The 6,000-nt window shown below is 43.9% G+C and overlaps 1 long non-coding RNA gene across 1 annotated transcript in view; it reads left to right on the top strand.

Annotated features, from left to right (window-relative positions):
• Positions 1 to 6,000, top strand: part of LOC146895193 (uncharacterized) — an 18,416-nt gene continuing 12,416 nt past the window's right edge. Inside the window, exon 1 of the long non-coding RNA XR_015000940.2 lies at positions 1 to 890. This is a non-coding gene — a long non-coding RNA (uncharacterized LOC146895193). The remainder of the gene's footprint in view (positions 891 to 6,000) is intronic.

Here is a 6,000-nt window from a genome sequence, read left to right as displayed (position 1 = left end):
AGCACATCCTTAGCCCTCAGCACCATTAGGTTTATGCAGTGTTTCTGGACTCCCCCGCGTATAAAATGAGCTATCGTTCATCACTCTTCCCTCGCCTCCCCCTTCAAGCCCTTGCTAACTGTGTTTGCATCCAATTTTGTGTCCATAATTAAGACATCTATCTCTGAATTTCAAATATTGAAAATCAATAAAGCTTTTAAAAAATACAGTTGTGTAAGCATGGTCCTCTCTGGAGCCAAGCAGCACATAGGGACTATAGAAAAGGAGCTGTGATCTTATGACGTAAGTGCCTCTTAAAGGGACACACTCAAGGCGCTGAGTTCAAGGGTGCTCTCCGACATTCCCTTCAATATTCAAAGTCATGTGACTGGTTAATTCCTTTCATACTTGCGTCATGACTTCCTTATACAGCTTCTTTCTCTCTCTCAGAGTTACTGTGTTTCTCTTTGCTTCTTTAGAGAGGAAACATTAGCCTTTCACATCCAGTCACTGGAACTTGCCCGAATCTCAGTTACAGTATTCGTTCTGTGAAGCCCACTTCCTCCTCCTCCTCCTATTCCTCCTCCTCCTCCTCCTCTTCTTCTTCATCTTCTTCTTCTTTTTCTTCTTCTTCTTTTTGGTAGTTTTTCGAGACAGGGTTTCTCTGTAGCTTTCAGGCCTGTCCTGGAACTAGCTCTTGTAGACCAGCCTGGCCTCAGAGATCCACCTGCCTCTGCCTCCCGAGTGCTGGGATTAAAGTCGTGCTCCACCACCGCCTGGCTTGAAGCCCACTTCTGTCTTGAAGATTTTCTTCTCTGGATCCCCAGACTTCCTGTTCTAATTTTGATGGAGGCTCTGAGGACCTCTGATATTCCACTGACTTCCACTGATGCCAGCACCTTGGACCCGCGGTAAGTCTCTCATTCTTCCATCATGTCTGTTTTGCTAGGTGCATCTGTGAACAACTTTTTAAAAGACCTGCATGGAAGGAGGAGGCCTTCTGAATCTTCGTGTGTGAGCAAATGTCTTTCATAAATCCAAAGTGGGGGAGGATTTCTAGCCGGCTGAGGCACAGGGCACCAGCTTGCTTATAGGCAATTATCCGGGTTCCCTGTGGGATACCAACACTCACACTAGGAACACCAGCCTCATGAGAGAAAAACCACTCAGGGAGAGAAAGAGGGAGAGGGAGGAGGAGAGAGGAAAGGAGAAGAAAGAGGAAGAGGAGGGAGGTTCTGTTTCATCTTAGAATGCATCCCTGTCCCTGTCTCTGTATGTGTGTTTGTACTCTTGTGTTTGGGGCAGGAGGAAGTTGAAGGCTCATGCTGACTTGCTATGTGCTAAACAAACTTTTACAAAGAGGTTTCCCAAATATTTCTCTTTAAAAAGTATTTGTATTACATTTACTTGTTTGTTTATTGTGTGTGTGTGTGTGTGTGTGTGTGTGCATGTGTTTGTGCATGTATATGTGTGTAGGCATGCCCTTGCCACAGGGCACATATAATCAGAGAACAACTTTTGGGAGTCAGTTTTCTCCTTCCGATGTGTGGGTCCTGAGGATTGAACTCAGATCTTCAGGATTGGCAGCAAGCACCTTAGCTCTCTGAATTGTTTCATCAGCCCCCAGACTTTTCTTATTCTCATACCGTGTCTCAGCACTGGTCACATCTTCTTACTCTTTATAACTACTCATGGTATTATTTTTCTCTGAAGTGACTATCCCATAATTTATACATTTGCTGTTTTACCAAAACCATATCTATGTAGCTGTTCTTTCTACTTTTTTCTTTTCTTTTCTTTCTCTCTCTCTCTCTCTCTCTCTCTCTCTCTCTCTCTTTATTTATTTTTAGACTGTCTCATATAGTCTAGGCTTGCTATGTAGCTGAGAATGACTGAACTCTTGATCTTCTTGGCTCTACCTCTCAGTTCTAGGATTGCCAGTGTGTTTACCAGAATACCTAGCTATTGCTATGTTCTCTCTCTCTCTCTCTCTCTCTCTCTCTCTCTCTCTCTCTCTGTGTGTGTATGTGTGTGTGTGTGTGTGTATGTGTGTGTGTGTGGTGAGGGATGATGCTTGTGTTCATATGTATATGCACATGTGTGGGTAGATGTGGATATCCTTTTTAAAAGATTTATTTATTTATTATGTATACAGTGTTCTGCTTGCTTGCCAGAAGAGGGCAAGAGATCTCATTATAGATGGTTCTGGGCCACCATGTGGGTACTGGGAATTGAACTCAGGACCTTTGGGAGAGCAGCCAGTGTTCTTAACCTCTGAGCCATGTCTCCAGCTGTGGATATCTTTTTCAGTTGCTTTCCATCTTAGGATTTGAGACAGGGAGCTCATCTATCCAGTTAGATCAACTGACAGGAAGCCCAGCAATTCTCCTGTCTCTGTCTTCCTAGCATGGGAACTATAAGCACATACCGCTGTCTCTGCTTTTTTAACATGGGTGATTGGAATTCAAACTCAGGTTCTCTTACTGTGGGCAAGAATCTACCTACCAAGCCGTCTCCCATCCCCCTGTTCACATGTATGTATGTTTGTTTGTTTGTTTATTTATTTATTTATTTTTGGTGTTTTTGAGACAGGGTTTCTCTGTGTAGCTTTGGGGCCTATCTTAGAACTTGCTTTGTAGACCAGGCTAACCTTGAACTCACGGAGATCTGCCTGCCTCTGCCTCCTGAGTGCTGATATTAGAGCACCACTGCCCGGCCTGTATTTTTTTTTAATAATCTATTTATTGGGCTGGAGAGATGGCTCAGCGGTTAAGAACATTGCCTGCTCTTCCAAAGGTCCTGAGTTCAATTCCTAGCAACCACATGGTGGCTCACAACCATCTGAAATGAGATCTGATGCCCTCTTCTGGACTGCAGGCAGACACACAGATAGAATACTGTATACATAATAAATAAATAAAATATAAAAAAAATCTATTTATTTTTATTTCATGTGCACTCATTTACCTTTACGTATATCTGTATGTAGGTGTCAGATCCCTGAAACTGGAGTTACAGGCAATTATGAACTGCCATGTGGATTCTGGGAATGGAACCAAGGTCTTCTGGAAGAGATCAGTGTCCTTAAATGCTGGGCCATCTCTTTTTTTCTTTTCTTTTTCTTTCTTTCTTCCTTTTTTTTTTTAAAAACAGTGTTGTGTACCCAAGTTGTCCTTAAATTCCCCATGCAGGTGAGAATGACCTTGAACTTCTGATCCTCCTAATTTCACCTCTAATCCCAGTGATTATCATACCTGTTTCACACCATGCTGGGGTTGAACCCAGTACTTCCTGCGTGCTAGACAAGCACTCTACCAACTGAGCTACACCCCTGGCCCTCTAGCTCTATCTTCGAATCCACATTTAAACAATACTATAACTCTATGAATAATAGAATTCATTCATCTACCAGTAAATGCCACCCTTATGCCGTTCTTGGGAGGGCGTGTCTCTGGTCTTTTACTGCGTGGATCACCAGCTGATCAGTTATCTAAGAGCTGATTCTCCTCACCGAGAAGATCTCCTTTAAATAGCCCTTCTCCTTGCCCAGATTCTGACACACGGGAAAATAAAGTGAATGAGTAATGACAGAAGACAAAATGTCCCTTTTGTTATCACTGTTCTAAAGCGGGAGACCTGGCTGACAGTGAGAGAGAGAACACGAGGAAGCTCAGTCCCAGGCCTGACCCGGTCTCTCCTGCAGTGAGCCATGGTCTCGTCCTCGGTCTGCCACCCCCTCCACTGCTCTAGCGTGTCTGCCCATGTTAGGGAAGTGACCAGCATGATTTTAGGAGCTGAGAAGCCTACTGGGAGAGATTCCTTCCGCCGGCTAAGCAGAAGGACACTGAGAACTTGACCTGGTGGCAAATCTTGTCATTGGAAAGGGAAGGTTTGGGGGAATTGCACGTAGCTATGACAACCAAATGCCATGGGCTCAGGTACATATTCAGGAAGCAAAGCAGAGAGAGTCCATATCTTACACAAATTGCCTCAGATGATAGAAAAAAGAGGGGAAAGTGCCTGCTGTGTTTATGTGCTGAGTGCGGCCTTGATACCCAGCCCAGATGATGGCAGAGTGGGACAGGGGTGGGGGTTGGAGACCAGTTTCAATGATGATTATAGATGCAGACATCCCAAACTATTAAAAATGCTTAATGACCAGTGTCACCCAGCTCATGGAGCCCCCCCAAAACCAACCAGGGGACCGAGTCATATATGTAAAAGCAAAGAGCCTTTGTCTTACACAAGTTGCAAACTCAGTCTTCCATGTGTCCAGCATATTGGAGTGATCGGAGAGCCCCGAGCTCAGTTGGGGCTGAATTTTTGTAGTAGCAAAGATGGGGGTGAGGGATTTCTAAGGTTCAGGACCTCTGATTGACTGACATTTATCTAGTGGTGTTCTGGTGAAAAGCGATGGGTGTGTGCTGGCAGGTGATCCTATCTACGCCGGTTGGAACGTTAGGAATTTCCTTTGGATGGTCTGTTCCTGGTGGTGCCTGGATAGTCTCAGTTTGTGGTCTTTCTTGGAACCAGGGTAAACTGCTGAGACTCAGGCCTTTATTGAGCTTGTCATGGCTGGAGAGATGGCTCAGAGGTTAAGAACTCTGGCTGCTTTTCCAGAGGTCCTGAGTTCAATCCCCAGCAACCACTTGTTGTCTCAAAACAATCTGTAATGAGATCTGGTGCTCTTCTCTGCCTTGCAGGCAAACATGCAGACAGAACACTGTAGACATAATAAATAAATCTTTAAAAAAATGCATAATGGCCGAGTTGGGCTTCTTCCAGGGGTTCTAGAAATCTTAACAATTAGGAAATTGTCACTCTAAGCCTTGACATCGATGGAGTTACAGACCAGCATCCTTCTCTTACATAGAACAATTTGGAGAAAAAACATTTAGAAAGAAAATTTTGATAAAATTAGGAGTCTGGGTGTGTGGCTTAGTTGGTATAGTGCCTACCTAGCACAAAACCCTCAACTGGATCCCCAGTACCTCATAAAACCAGGTATGATGACATGTGTGCCTGGAATTCCAGCACTGAGATAGGGGCAGGAGGATTGGAAGTTCAAGGTCATGCTTGTCTACAGAGTAAGTTTAAAGCTGGCCAGGGATGCCTGAGGCTCTGTCTCAACTACATTAGTTCTTACAATTTTTTAATCGTATGGCCTATTTAGAAAACCTATGGATATCTGCAACAATTGATAGGAACCCTCATTAAAATAAAGGGAGCAGGCTGTTAGGTGGCTCAACAGTCTGCTCCTCCAGAGGACCTGGGCTTGATTCCCAGCACTTACAGTGTGGCCCACAGCATGTCTGACCTGGCAGCTTTATGGCGGCGGCTCTCTGCCTCTGCATCTTTCTCTCAGCATTTTGTTCTGTCTACTCTGTCTATCTAAGCTAATGTCCTATCAAAGGCCAAGACAATCTCTTTATTAACCAATGAAAGTAACACATAGACAGACGACCCTCCTCCATCATTAGTACCAGGGAAATTGGATATCCTCTTCTGGTGAGGCACACATGTGGTACCTAGACAGAAAAATACTCATATATATATAAAATAATAAACATAAAAGATTTCAAATTTTAAAATAAAAATTGCTGGGGATGGTGGTTCATTAAAGGTGGTTCACCTTTAATCTCAGCATGCAGGAGGCAGAGACAGGTAGATTCCTGAGTTCAAGGCTAGCCTGGTCTACTTACAGAATGAATTCCAGGCCAGCCAGAGCTTCACAGTGAGGCCCTGTCTCAATAAACAAACAAATAAATAAATAAGAGAGTTAGGGATATGACTCAGTGGTAGACCACTATAGCAGCCATTTTGTCCCCAACACTGTAGAGGAAAAGTTGTGTTCAAGGATTTGAAGCCACTGCCAGGTAAGTTGGCACATACTTGAAATCTCATTATTCAAAACAAAGATTCAGGAGATTCAGAAGTTCAAGGCCAGCCACAGCAAACTCAAGGCGAACCTGTGCTACATGAGACCCTGTCTCAAAAACTAAAGAAACTGACAAATAAAAA

Source organism: Myodes glareolus, chromosome 3 (genome assembly GCF_982192425.1).
Source record: "Myodes glareolus chromosome 3, mMyoGla1.1, whole genome shotgun sequence".
In the NCBI taxonomy this organism is placed as follows: Eukaryota; Metazoa; Chordata; class Mammalia; order Rodentia; family Cricetidae; genus Myodes; species Myodes glareolus.
The sequence above is the reverse complement of the archived record's forward strand: the minus strand, read 5'-3'. Positions and strand labels throughout refer to the sequence as shown.